The sequence below is a fragment of the Manis pentadactyla genome, chromosome 1, assembly GCF_030020395.1.
Source record: "Manis pentadactyla isolate mManPen7 chromosome 1, mManPen7.hap1, whole genome shotgun sequence".
In the NCBI taxonomy this organism is placed as follows: domain Eukaryota; kingdom Metazoa; phylum Chordata; class Mammalia; order Pholidota; family Manidae; genus Manis; species Manis pentadactyla.
Window position 1 is genome coordinate 67,747,822 of NC_080019.1, and position 15,414 is coordinate 67,763,235.

The following is a 15,414-nucleotide window of genomic DNA, read 5'->3' on the forward strand; positions in this document are numbered from 1 at the left end:
TCCTACCTGAGCTTCTGGGTCAAGTCCTGAATACTTTCTCATCTGGTCCCTGAGTCTCTATGAAAATTGGACTTCAATCGCCTTAGAAACATTTTGAGATCTTGGGGCCAATTCCCTAATTCCCTTTATAATTAGCCCTCGAAGATCCCGCATTTTAATTCTATCCCCTAATTATTATTATCCCATCTAGGATATACATTTGGGAACTTTTGTTCCGCTGACTGGACACCCGGGCCCGGTGGGTGTTTTTGTTTTCAAATGGGCACAGCAGCTCTCCTGATCACCCCCCTCACCACCAGGGAATAGGATATTCATGATGGACATCAGTTCAACCTAAGTATATATATTAGGTCCCAGGAATTGATCTAGTGGATCCACTAGGCCAAGGGGATCTTCTAGCAATGCTTAAAACTTCTCACCTCAGTACCCATGAGGGGGAGCATTAACAAGTTTCCCCTTGTCTTAGTGGGACCTCTCTCAATGGAAACATCTTGGGATTCCTGGTGGACTCCCTAGAAGGCAAGGGGAAACTCTAAGTCCTTCTTACATTGTAAAGTCCAGGGAGAGGAAATCTTGGGGCAAAATACCTCTAAAAACTGAAATCAGTCAAAGGGAGAAATAAAGTTTAAAATCTATTTATTGCTCACAAGCTGCGGTCTGGGGCCGTTTCTCTCTTTCAGGCTCTAGTATCAGCCAAAAACCGGCCCTCCCCCTCACCTCTCAGGTACAGATAAGCCTTCTGTTGCCCAGGTAATTACCCATTGATATGGAGATGATTTCTCTCTACTCGAGGACAGCTGCAAATGCACTAAAACCATACTTCTTTCCACCTCTGAATGCCTGTTGATACGAGATATGAGTGGCGTGGAAAGAGAAAAAGGCCAGGAAAGTCCACTAAAAAGACCCAGAGTTAGTTAATTAAAGCTCAAAAAGACAGGAGCAAGTTGGCCTGGAATGTTTGAATATTCCTCAGATAAAGGAGAGGGTACCTCAGCATAGCCTGTCTTTATTATGTTAATCATACAGGCCCAGCCTCTCCTTTTTTTTTTTTTAACTTTACCTATATGCTATTTTTTTCTCTTTCTGACCCCAAATAGTCTGCAACCCAGGAAATCAATTCAGCATGCAGGCGCAGCTGTAAACAACACAGCAAAAGGCAGGAAGGATTTCATCCCAAAGATTGCATTTTAATACCCAGGCGGTCAAGAAGCAAGATTCTCAGCTTACTCATCAGCAAACAGACAATAACCCTGCACCCCTTGGAAGATGGGCAGCCAGTCCTGATATGCTCCCAAACTAGGAAGCTGCCATCCTGGGAGGGGACTAAAAGCAGTAAATTTCTTGTGTTAAGCTAATTTTTCAGAATTACCCGGAGGATTGATAAGAAATATAATGTCTCATCAAAGATACTTGAGACCACCTAACAAGTCTACACCTCCAGGTGCCGGCCACACTCCTAAAGAATCCTTAAAAAGGGAACCCCCAACCCCTTGGGTGCTCCTCTCTCCAAGGCCACCAGCACCCTCAAAGTGCACAACTTTTTAACTTAAAACTTTCTCTCTCCAACCTCCCAGGGCGCCCCTCCCTCCTGAGGCGGCCTCACTTTCTCTCTCCGGGAGTAACTCCAAACAAAACTCTCACTCTGCCTCACCGCTGTGTCCCCACCTCTCAGCTCTCCACTGCGGCTGCGGCTGGGAAAGGGACCGAGGAAAACACACAGTGCTCTCCCAACACCAGGGCTTGTCCTGGGAGGTCTCTTGTATTTCCTCCTCCCTAGCTTTCCCTTCCCTGGTGTTGAGGGGAAATAGGGGAAGCGCCCTTGGTAACCAACAGATTCCTCAGGTGAACTGGAGGCCTTATTACCATCAAAAAATAACTCAAACCAGGCAAAGCCAGTTTTCATCTGATCTAACTTTAATCCAGACAAAACAGCAAAATTCGATCATCTTCTGTTTGTCCTTAACCCGGTTCAGGAGGCGTCCCCCCAGTACCATAACCTTCACCCCAGCAGGCTATCTGGGGGGAATTCCAAGGGAGCTCATGTGGTTCCCTTTCCCTGCTTCCCTAGGCCTAGAATTTGTATTTCCCATCCTTCAAGAGGTCCCTGTGTACTCAACCCCCCATAATGGAAGTTTCTTCACACACCCCGAGATTACACATCTCAGCCACACACACTCAACCTCTGAAAAATGCCCAACCACCAAGGCAGTACTTACAGCCCAATTTTCCTACCTTGGCTCGTGTATGAGGTTGCCCGGTTGCCACGGTGCCTCCGTTTTCTCCCCTGCGTCGGTCACGCTGTCTCCGCACAACAGTGTCGGGTTTCCCCTCGGCTTCCGTGCGAAGGTGAGATGCCCAGACACAGCAGGCCGCCCAAAGCCAGGCCGGACGCGTCTTCCCACTCCGCTTGGGCCCTCACCTCGCACAGGCAAGAGGATCCCGGACGAGCCCCCAAATTGTGAGAAACACATTCACTGGTCCAAATTCAGTAAGTGGACACGGAGACAAAGGGAACAGCGGAGCAAGGCTTTAATGACGGACTTGCAAGATCGGGTGTCTCGTGGGCAGGCACACCTGGGGAGTTTGGCGCCAATAATTTATCTCCTAGTACGCGAGTCCTCATTGGTTGAGTACTACAGGGTTCACATTCTTTCCCGGACGTCGCCTAAGCCAGTTACATCTTTCCTTTCCATTTGTCCTAATTTTATTGGTAGGTTTAAAAAAACTCAAACAGGTATTGCCAGGCCCTTATCAATTCCCCCACCCCCACTCTCAGCCCAAGCAGCTTCTACCACGTGGCCCTTTGTTAATACCTTACTGCTAAAATGTTTAAACATCCTAGTGGGAATAAATCACATTTAGGTTTTATACTCTTTCCTAATATGTACATACATTACTCCCTTGGTGATCACCTCAAGTCTCATGACTTTAAATACTGTGTCTTAAACTTATGTCACCCAGATTTATGTGTTCAGCTTGGACTTCACCCTTGGCCTCTAAATTCATATATCCAAATGCCTGTTGAGCATCTTCATTAATGTATTTAAAGGACCCAACTCACGAGCTTACTATACCCGGCCCATCTCTCTTCCATAATGACAACTTCACTCCTCTATTTGCTCAGGCTGTAAACCATGTAGTCATCTTTGACTCTTTGTTTCTCATCCTACATCCAGTCTGTCAACAAGATCCTGTTTAATCAATTTGCAAATTGAATTTTTTTTTTAACGACACAACTGCTTTAAGCTACTATGATATACCTTAGCTCAAAATTGTCAGTCTTAACTCCTTGTCTCAGGGTCCTGTCTCATCTTCTCATTGAGACCTCCACTAAAGATGGTATTTAAAACTCTTACCCAAGGGGACTTACACACACGGAACAAGGGAATAATGTCTCTCTGTGTGTGTATCTGCTTTCCCCTTTTCTCTGTAGCAATTACTACCATATAACATAGTATACTTTTCATTTATTTACTTACTATCTGTCTCTTCTTACTAGAAGGTAAAGCTGCATGAAGGCACGGATTTTTACCTGGTTTGTTTACTGCTGCATACTAGCGCTTATTTAGTGAATAAATGGTTCATTTAATCATGACACTTTTTTCCTTCTTGGCATTTAAAATTCTTTTTATTTTGAAATAATTTCAGACACAGAAGAGTTCTGTGAATTCTACAAAGCATTCCTGTGCAGATTCTTCATGTAGATTGCTCATATTAGCATTTTTTTACATTTGCTTTATCATTTTTTCTCTCTGTAAATACAGACACATATACGTCTAAATATGTATGTTTATAAAGTAGTACCCCTCATCCATGTGGAGTACATTCAACACCCTCAGTGGCTGCTTGAAACTGCAGATAATACTGAACCCTATATATACTATGTTTCTTCTCATAAATACCTACCTATGATAAAGTATAATTTTTAATTTAGGCACAGTAAGACATTAACAACAATAACTAATAATGGAATAGAACAATTACAACTATACTGTAATGAAACATGTAGTCCTGAATGTCAATGTGGTCTCTGAGAATATCTTGATGTACTGTACTCGCCCTTCTTGCAATGATGTGAGATTATAAAATGCTTACTTGAAGATATGAATTGAGGTGAATGACATAGTCACTACTGTTGACCTTTGACACTTACAGAAGGAGAACCATCTGCTTCTGGATCGCGGTTGACTGCAGGTATCTGAAACCATGGGTAACAGGGGACCTACTATATTACATACTTATTATTGTTTCTGAATTGTTTGAGCATGACATACATGTACCACTTTACTCTTAATGCTTTTAGTGTTAGTATGATTTTTCTTAAAATCAAGGACATACTCCTATACAAAGTACAATTTATGAAAATTAGGAATAATACTGATAAATACCTTATCTGTATGCTTCATTCAAATTTTGCCAGTTGATCCTACTGATACCCTAAGCAAAAGAAAAAATTTTTTTTTCATGGTTCAGGAACCCATCCAGAATTTCATACTGCTTTTAATAATCAGGTAAATCAGCACATTTGTAACCTATCTTTAGTTTCTGGTGCAATGCTTTATTAAGGATTTTGCTCTTTTAGTTCTGTTTAAATGAGAACTAGCTTTTCTACCATTATTTAGGTTTTATATTTTCCTTGGCTGAGTAGGAAGGTAAATAAATAAAAGAGATAAAATTTTAACTTTTATATCCATATATTCATACATATATAGAGAGAAGATAGAGAATATACAGTAAAATAATAAGGGGTATCTAAAGGATAGGGTAACAGGTGAATTTATTTCTAAGAATTGGAAATTCTAAATTACTTGGTACTTTTATTTAGATTATTGTGAATTTTATGATATTTAAATATTTTGTGTAATTTTAATGGCTACATTGTATTCTGTACCAGATTATTTGATTAATCCAACTGTTGAACATTTATGTTAAAAATCATTCCTTAATCTAAACCATGCTGACATAAATTATCTTGCAAATAAATTTTGCTCTAGAGCAATTGATTATTTTAATCTTAAATTCTTAGAAGTGGAGTTGTTTAGTTAAAAAGCATGCCATATGTTTTGAAGCTTTTGATTTGTATTATTGGTTTGCCCTTCACACAGCAAAGTATATGGCATTGCCTATCTTACCTTGCTGATACTGATTGTTAAATCTTTACTTTTATTCTGAAACACTGATCATTAGTGTTTCTTTTTTGAATTGCCTGTTTTTCTTTTCCTATTTTTATTTTTCTATAATAAAAATCTCTTTATAAAATAATTTTTGTAGCTTAAGCCTACATTTTTTTTCATTAAGGTATCATTTATATACACTCTTACTAAGGTTTCACAAGAAAAACAATGTGGTTATTACATTCACCCTTATTATTGAGTCCCCTCCCATACCCCGTTGCAGTCACTGTCCATCAGTGTAGTAAAGATGCCACAAAGTCCCTATTTGTCTTCCGTGAGCTACACGGTCTTCCCCGTGACCCCATACACACCATGTGCACCTATCATGATACCCACAATCCCCTTCTGCCTCTCTCCCAACCCACCCTCCCTCATCCCTCCCCTTTGGTAACCACTAGTCCCTTCTTGGAGTCTGTGAGTCTGCTGCTATTTTGTTCCTTCAGTTTTGCTTCGTTCTTATTCTCCACAAATGAGGGAAATCATTTGGTATTTGTCTTTCTCTGCCTGACTTACTTCACTGAGCATAATACCCTCTAGATCCATCCATGTTGTTGCAAATGGTAGGATTTGTTTCTTTCTTATGGCTGAATAGTATTCCATTGTGTATATTTACCACCTTTTCTTTATCCATTCATCTACTGGTGGTCATTTAGGTTGCTTCCATTTCATGGCTATTGTAAATAGTGCTGCAATAAACGTAGGTATGCATATGTCGTTTTGAATCTGAGAAGTTGTTTTCTTTGGGTAAATGCCTGGGAGTGGAATTCCCGGGTCGAATGGTATTTCTATTTTTGTTTCTTGAGGAACCTCCATATTGCTTTCCACAATGGTTGAACTAGTTTACATTCCCACCAGCAGTGTAGGAGGGTTCCCCTTTCTCTGCATTCTTGCCAGCATTTGTTGTTTCTAGTCTTTCTGTGTTGGCCATGTTAACTGGTGTGGGATGATATCTCATTGTGCTTTTTAAAATTTGCATTTCCCTGATAATTAGCAATGTGGAGCATCTTTTCATGTGCCTGTTGGCCATGTGAATTACTTCTTTGGAGAAGTGTCTGTTCAGGTCCTCTGCCCATTTTTTAATAGGGTTATTTGCTTATTGGGTGTTGAGGTGTGTGAGTTCTTTATATATTTTGGATGTTAACCTCTTGTTGGATATGTCATTTACAGATATATTCTCCCATACTGTAGGATGCCTTTTTGTTCTGCTAATGGAAGCTTACATACTTTTATGATAAATTTTGGAAATATTTCAGTTGGACTTTTATCTCATTTTATTTCTCAAAACAGCTTAAATATTTTATCGTTTCCCTACTCATAATCTTTTGTTCAGTTAGATATGTATCTTTATCCTTCTGTGTGTCATTTGTGCTTTCCCACTTCTTCTACACCTTAGCTCATAGTGTTTTTTTCTTTCTGGAATCCTTGTTTCCTAAATTCTGTTTATGTTAATCTGACTAATTCTAAACTCTTAAGCGCCAAATTGCAGCTCATCTATTCTGTGAAACTTTTCCTGGTTATCAGTCACTTTAAATAACTTTCCCTTTGATAGAACCCTTCCAACGTTTATCTTAAACCAAATTTCCATGAAAAGTATTTTTATATACTGTAGTTTACTATATACAGTTATTTGTGTTTCTGTATATAAATATTTTTCATTAAGCTACCCCAAATATGTTTATTTGCTTTCTGTTAATGGAAGAAAGATATCAACTACTACTGTACCTAATAAAAAATTAAATAGTAGTTGGGGTAGATGGGGTAAATGATCATGTTCCACCAGGGAAACTTTTTCTCTAGGATCCATTAGTTTCAAAAGGGTGGGCATTACTTCACATTCATAGCTTATGAATAAATTCATAGGGCACAAAGGTTAAAAAAATGTTGGTATTTTTGTGTCTCTTAGAGCTTCTAGAAAAGTCATCACTCTTTCAGACTGCAGCTTATCTTACGTAGAACCTTCAGGATAGAGTAATTTTGGTAGTTAATTTTCCTACACAGCAGTCAATGCTAACTTTTACTTAAAACAGTTTACTAAAAGTGTGTAGGCACACATTTCAGTTAAATACTATATAGTTGCAATAAAGCATTTGTCCTAAAGATTGGTTCTAAACTCATTTTCAGAACGATTCAGTAAAGGGTGTATAGCTTTGTGACTTTTTGAGCATGTTTTCCATAAAATTCATTGCTTAATACATTGAGGAAGGCCTTATTTCAGGTAGTTTTGTTTTCTTAACAGATATTCAACAGCATCTCTTTTACTACTGTGTCCCTTGATTTAGCTGCAACAAAGAACATATAACTCTAGTTTCTGTATTACTAACCCTGTGGACCATAGGTCTCTCTCACTTTCATCATAAATTGAATCAGTTTGAGTTTGTCTGCTCGTGATTAGATTCAGGTTATACATATTTGGCAATAATATTACAAAAATGTCATTTGGGCTCTTAAGCATGAATTCTGAAAGGTAGAATAAGTGAGATTCCATGAGACATAGAAACCAGATATGCCCACTATGTTGAGGCACATGTTTGGGCAGAAGTCTGCTTGCTGTTAATGGAAGAAAGATATCAACTACTACTATACCTAATAAAAGATTAAATAGTAGTTGGGGTAGATGGGGTAAATGGATCATGTTCCACCAGGGAAACTTTTTCTCTAGGATCAGTTAGCATTTAGAGATCTGTGCTGACCTAGATCTGTGCTAGAGGTAGCATCTCTATGGTCAGGTATCCTGTTTTGGGAGCCCCATCTAAAGGCCTGAAATTCCAGGGTAGGACTTGAGTGCCTGGGTTAAATTGATAATGGTAGGATAGGACTGTAGCTCCTGAGGAACTAGGTTACTGGTTAGGTTACAAAGACAGCCTGTGAATTAAGGCAAGGACTCAGTCCTTAAGATGGCACAACCTCAGAATGAGACCAAGCAAGTTTGACATAGAACATTATACATTTCTTTAACTTGTGAGCACCTTGGATCCTTGTTCAGCAAAGGGAATACATCTATAGTTAGCCTGACCTATGTGGCAAGAAATGTATATAGGAAGGGAGCCTGGAAAGTTACAAGTAATTAAAGGGTTAGGTATGTATCATTACCCTTTGAAATAACTGTCATAAGTCTTCATTTTTAAATCCACCCAACACTCCTGCCTGCCAAGTCCCTTAACAAACATGTGATTTGAGTGGGATAAATATAACTAATATCTGAGAGAGGAATTATTTTCAGCACTGCAAAATTGTATCCCATGGGTATAAGCTAAAGATTGTGTATATATGTTTGTATTATGATAGTCTCTCTTCCTTAATCTTTTATTAGGGACAGTCTTCCTGAACATCAGCCTTTTGGTTTGTTTTTCTGCATCTTTACTGTCTAGATCTGTAATGGGAAAATCACTCTTGTAACAATGAGGTTAAAATATAGATAGACCCTAGATGAAATCAAATAGTTTTTTACTTTCTTACCTTTTTTCCCACTTTATAACCAATGTTGAAAGGCTCCCAGGTGTGAGAATTATGGTTTATTTTCCCTTTATTCATAGAGTTTCGATCATAGTACATATATGTGATATACACACATACATTTCCACACATACACAGGCTTATTTGTTACAGTACTATTTGTAATAATAAAAGATCCAAAACAAAATAAATGTCCATTGACAGGTTAATGGCTAAAAAAATTGATGTATATCTATGGAATAGAACACTGTGGCTTTCAGAAACGAATCAAGATATTATCTAGGTCTTGCTATAGACTAACTATAAAATCTGTTGATTGTGAAAAAAGAATGGTGCAGACTATGCATAAGTAACATAAACATAATAGATACATGGATATACATACGCTTTTGGGTTTTTTCCCCCTAATTTTTAAAAGTTCTGGTGAAATACACATGAGATTACCAAATTAACAGTTTTTAACTGAACAGTTCAGTGGTATTAAGTACATTCATAATATGATACAGTCATCACCACCACCCATAGCAGAACTTTCATCTTTTAAAACTGAAACTCTAATAAAATAATGTATAGCATAGGGAATATAGTTAATAATATTGTAACAATTTTGTATGGTGACAGGTGGTAACTAGATTTATTGTGGTGATCACCTTATAATGTATGTAAGTGTTCAGTTACTGTGTTGTACACCTGAAACCAATGTAATGTATGTTAACTACACTTCAAAACGAAAACACAAATTATATGTATTAGTAACTCCACATCCACCCCCTACCTCTAATTCCTGGCAATTACCATTTTACTTTGTCTCTGTTACTTTGTCTAAGTACCTCATATAGGTGGAATCATAAAGTATTTGTCATTTTGTGACCAGCTTCTTTCACTTAGCATAATGTCCTTAGGGTTCATCCATGTTGTAACATATGTCAGAATTTCCTTCCTTTTTAAGGCTGAATAAAAATTGTGTGTATGTAGCACATTTGCTTATCCATTCATCCATCAATGGATACCTGGGTTGCTTCCAAGTTTTAGCTATTGTGAATAATGTTGCTGTAAACATGGTGTACAGATACCTTTCTTTGACCCTGTTTTCAATGCATTTGGGTAAACACCCAGATGAGTAATTAATTGCTGGATCATATGGTAGTTCTATTTTTAACTTTTGGAGGAACTGCCATACTGTTTGCACAACAGCTGTACCACTGCATTCCTATCAACAGTGCACAGGAGTTCCACATCCTCATCAAGACTTTTTTTTTGGTAGTAGCCATCTTAATAGGTGTGAGATGGCATTTCATTGTAGTTTTGATTTTCATTTCCCTAATGATTAGTGGTGTTGATTGTCTTTTCATATGCTTGTTGGTCTTTTGTGTATCTTTGGAGAAATGTTTGTTCAAGTCCTTTGTCCATTTTCAAATTAGGTTTTTTGTTTTGTTGTTGAGTTTTAGGAGTTCTCTATGTATTTTGGATATTAATCTCTTATGATTGGCAAATATTTTCTCCCATTCTTTGTATTATCTTTTTACTCTTAACTCATTGAATGGTCCACCTTTCAAAAGTTACTTAACCATTTAAGAAAGGATTTATTTCTGAACTCTCTTGTATTCCATTGGTCTATGTTTGCTTTTATGCTAGCAGCACACTGTTTTGATAACTACTTTGTAGTAAGATTTGAAATCAGAAAATGTGAGTCCTACAGAGTTGCTCTTTTTTAAAGGTTGTTCTGGCTATTCAGGATCCTTTGAGATTCCTTATGAATTTTAGAATGGGTTTTTCTATTTCTGCAAAAAAGGTTATTGGGATTTTGATAGAGATTGTATTGACTCTGTAGACCACATTGGGTAGTATTGAAGTCTTAGCAATAGTTAAGTCTTCTAATTCATGAACTTGGAATAGGTTTCGACTTACAATTTATGTCTTCTTTAATTTCTTTCATATGCATTTGTTTTTTAAAGTGTTTGAATGTCTCTTGAAGGACATAGAAGAATGAATAATATTGTTTGTTTCTTAGCAAAGAAAATTGTGGCTGAAGGGCAGGGGTGGACAATTTTTCATGTACTTTCATCCCGTTTTGAATTTTGAGTCATGTGAATGTATTACCTATTCAGTATAGAAAAATAACATTTCCTCCTCCCATTTTCATACATACATGAATATATGCATACACACCTGCATGCATGCATGCACATACACATGCACCTGCTGTTTGGAAGATAAGTGTTACTCCCAAAAGTAAGCACAGAAACAAGATTTAGGAGGAGCCAGAATCTAAAGCACACCTAATTGTTTGGACGTTTGATGTTTATGAGGCTCATTAAAGATGAGAAATTAAATAAAGAAGTAATGGGGTTAGGTTTGTATTATAAGAACTACTGTGGTTAAAAATTTGGAATAGAGTGGCTTTGTCCAACAGAAATACAATGTGAACTACATCTGCAATGTAATATTTCCTAGTAAATTATAAAGAATGGGTAAAATTAACTTTGATATATAAAAATATTATTTTATCATTTAATAAGTATAAACTTATTGGAGATTTTTAATGCTGTTTTTCATATGAAATTTTCACAGCTTGTGGATAGTTTACACTTCACATCTCATTTTTGACTGGTCATATTTCAAGTTTTCAGTTAGCTACATGAGGCTAGTTACTACCATGTTGGATTAGTGCAAATATAGATGATCTACTTAGGAGACTAAACCCTCACCAGTACAAAAAATTTTAATGTGAAGTTATTATTAAAAAGTCTTTATAATCATTTGTCATTCAATTGCAAATTAAGACAACAGTAAAATAACTCTGCATACTGATTAGAATGGCTGAAATCCAAAAACCTGACAATACTAATTTCCTGGCAAGGATATGAGGCAACAGGATCTCTCATTCATTGCTGGTGGAAATGCATTTTGCCACTTTGGAAGGCAGTGTGGCAGTTTCATACAAAGCTAAACATAGTTTTACTATATGATGTAGTAAAGGTCCTCCTAGGTGTTTATACAACTGATAGGAAGACAATGTCCACACAAAATCCTGCATGTGAATGCTTATAGCACCTTTATTCCTAACTGCCAAAAATGGTGACCATGATGCCATCATTAGCAAAATGGATAGCAAAATGTGGTATACCCATACAATGAAATATTATTTAGAAATAAAAATACCTATTCAGCCACTGAAAGACATGGATGAATCTTAAATGTATATTGCTAAAGTGAAAGATGCCAGTCTTAAAAGGCTACATAAAGGGTAAAAGACAAGACTACAGTAATGATTTTAAAAAATTCAGTGTTTGCCAGAGGAAGTAAGAGGGTTGGTGGGTGTCTAGCCAATGGGTTTCAGCCTTGGGCAAGTTCACTATGGATTCAGTGAGATGGAGGAATGACAATGGAACATTCTTAGGGTAAAAGTGTTTATTACCAGCTTGATCTCCCGGTGATAGGTTGAGCACTGGAATTATGTCTGCATCAATCTGCAGGTCTGTAATCCTCCTTTGTCTGTGCCTCGCCAGAGCACTGGGCAGAGCTCTATATATAGTGACTCAGTCAATAACAGCTCATTGCCTGTGGGTGTGGAGGCATACATAGCCTAGCAGTTGGCCAGTAGTTACACCAAGTAGTTTAGGTTCAGGTGGAATCTTGGCCATAGGAACTTGTTTTCCCCACAGTGTGTGAAGTACAGGGTTGTTTTTAAGGCAGTAAAACTCTTCTCCATGATACTGTAATTGTGCATACATCATACTGTGCATTTGTCAAAACTGATTGAACTTTACAGAGAAAGTGAATTTTATACATACAGATTTAAAAAAAATCATTTAGGAGGTAGGAGGATATCAGGATGGAATGTAGAATATAAAAAAGCAATCTGACTGCATTGCTAATGTTTGAAACAGTGTCACACGAAGAGGGGAAGGGGTGAATTGCTAATTTTGGTAACTTGGGAAATTACTCTTTAAGACTACAATCAAAGAACCTATATAGTATATATGAACACTGTAATCTAGTTCATAAAATTGTTTCCCAGAGGGTATGGTTTAACAGTTCTAGTGCTGCTATACATGTATTCTGGTGGGAGTCAGTTTCTCACTGTTGGAGTGGGAATTTGTACATGAGCAAAGGAAAGAAGAATCTGTGTGATAATGGATTAAGAGTAGGAGATACCTGTATGAACTTATGTTTAGCTTAATATAGATAACAGATTGTTACATACAGAAATATTTATTATATTTATGATGATATGTATGCACAGAACAAATTTTTTGCTTTGCCTGCTCAAGGGACTAGAAGCCAGGACACTCATTATCAAGGGGCAAAGTTAGTGCTCAGGTCTTCATCTCTAATACCATTCTTCAGTAAAAGAAACTAGGCCTTTTTGGAATATTGGTTGATGCTGAAATTGGGGAAAGGAATATACAAGATGAGTCTGGAGAAAATTGTGTTTCCAAAAGTAACCAAGTGCTAAAACACACATACACAGGCACACATAATGAGGGTAATATGTCAAATGGACACAGGCCAAAAGATCTAAAGGCCAACGCTGAAATAAGGTGAACAACAAAATGAAACATTATTGAATTATAATCCAAAGTATAAAATAAATGTCATTAATCACATCGATATGTAGATTCCTGCCTCAAACCTGTAAGCATGGCAATGACCTCTTAGTGAAATTCAGATGTGGGAGTATGTTTTAGCATTCCATTTTTTAAGTCTGTGCTACTGGAATTATAAAAATCAATTCCTTTTGCAATTTATTATGAGACTTAGCTTACTGCGATATGCATGACCTCGTGTAGGTCACCAATTTAAAGCTATATATACAAAGTCCAAATCTATGGCTACAGTGACTGCTCTGGAACATTTTTTGCTCATTTTCAAAGGTTGAGAACTTGACCTGCAGGTTTCTAAGCCAATTAGAACTTCTATGTGGAGGTGAGACTCTGTGAATTATCATCTTTGGTTATTTTTAGTGATGCAGGTTAGTGTGTATAACCAGGGTAGAGTGTTTTTGCAGAAATACAAATCAAACACTGGTTGGCATTTATGGACAGTGTTATTTTGTGAACATATTTTGGACCCTTAATTATTAAATGACTAGAAACAGCAATATTGTTATATATGGGTTATATGCTAACTGTTTGAAACTACTCCAGAAAAACACCTGAACTGTCTTGATTTATTAAAGTACGGTATGCATTCAACTTAAATAAATAAATAAAATAAAATAAAATAAATGTCAGTGAGTCTGCATTAGTATAAGTGATTGAATGAATGAGAATAGATAAATCTCCCATACTGAAAAATTCAAAATAATATGTATAAATATTTCCCTTTTCCCACCCATTAAATGTGGGATGCATGTAGTGACTTTCTTCCAAAGGGTACAGTATGGAAAGGGGAGGATTTACACTGTAGTAGTCAAACAGACACCACCTCAGCCAACTGATTTATGATTAAGGTCAACATTAACAGTGTTAAGTCATGTTAATAGTTTGTACCCTTGATATGAGGTGATAAAAAGGACACTTTATCTCTCATGTCTTCTTGCTCAAACCCATACTCCCAGTCTACACCTGAGGAAAACATCAGGAAAACCCTAGTTGAGGAACATTTTACAAAATAACCTGACCATCAGTCCTCAAAACTGTCAAGGTCATCAAAAACCAGGAATGCCTAAAAACTCATAGTCAAGAGGAGTTTGGGAAAACATGAAGTCAAGCTGATATGGATGGTATCCTGGAGGGGGTTCTGGAACAGAAAAAGGTGCTTAGACAAAAACCTATAAAATCTGAATCAAGTATGGACTTTTATTAATGTATCGGTATTGGTGTGCTAATTTTAACAAATGTACCATACAAATGGTAAGGTTAATAGTCGGGGCAATTGACTAGATGTGATATATGTGAGAATTCACTGTACTATCACCACAATTCTTTTATAAATCTAAAGCTGTTCTAAAAATAATTTTTTTTTAAAAGCAACAAACTCATGCGCTAATCACACACAAAAATGGTATAAGGCTGTTAACTACTAAGACGAGTGAAACAGTACTGTGAAGAACACAAGAATAGAAAATGAAGGGAGCAGGAAGTGTAAGCAGTGAGAGCCAGCCCCTCCAATGCTATGCTTTGTACTGTTTCTCCAGTGCCCTCTCCTTACAAAGCCTAACACTGCAGTGGATGACAAAAGAAAAATGTTTACAGGGTTCAGCTCCAGCATCACAAAGTGGGACAAATAAGGGTAGATATGGAGACAAAGGGCAATGAATTGATAACAGAAATAGGCTGTTATGAAAGTGAATTAAGTCAATCAAAAGAAAAGAAGATTGAGAAGAACAAGATGGAGAAGATGCTCAGGAGAGACAAACTATGGTAACAGTAACAGGTAAGGAATACAGGGAGGGAAGAGAATTTGAAGTGAAAGGGAGAATCGTGACTTGTTGAGAGAATTTCAAGAAATGTTTATTATATTTAATAGCATTAATTTCATTGGTGAGTTTGCTAAAGTAGCAACCATAAGTTTATATATATGAATGACATTTATGGGAATAATAACAGTGACTACAAGCAATTCCACCAAATTACCCTTGACTGTAAAGGGTATCTATGACTGAGACATAGATAGCCTGGTAACTAGTGTTGACTTCTTAAAAATTTGGGGATATAATAGGGGATGTTAATTGAAGAATGTAAGCATCAAGGCAGGAATATTTGTTTTGAAATTTATTGCTGTGTTTCTAGTACATAGAATGGTTCCAGATATGTTCAGTGTGTATTTGTTGCATGACTGG

General features: G+C 37.1%; 1 protein-coding gene across 1 annotated transcript in view; it reads left to right on the top strand.

The window, feature by feature from the left end:
* The window catches only part of STAG1 (STAG1 cohesin complex component), a 463,391-nt gene that overhangs the window by 145,242 nt on the left and 302,735 nt on the right, over positions 1–15,414 (top strand). The gene's annotated exons all lie outside the window — the stretch shown is intronic.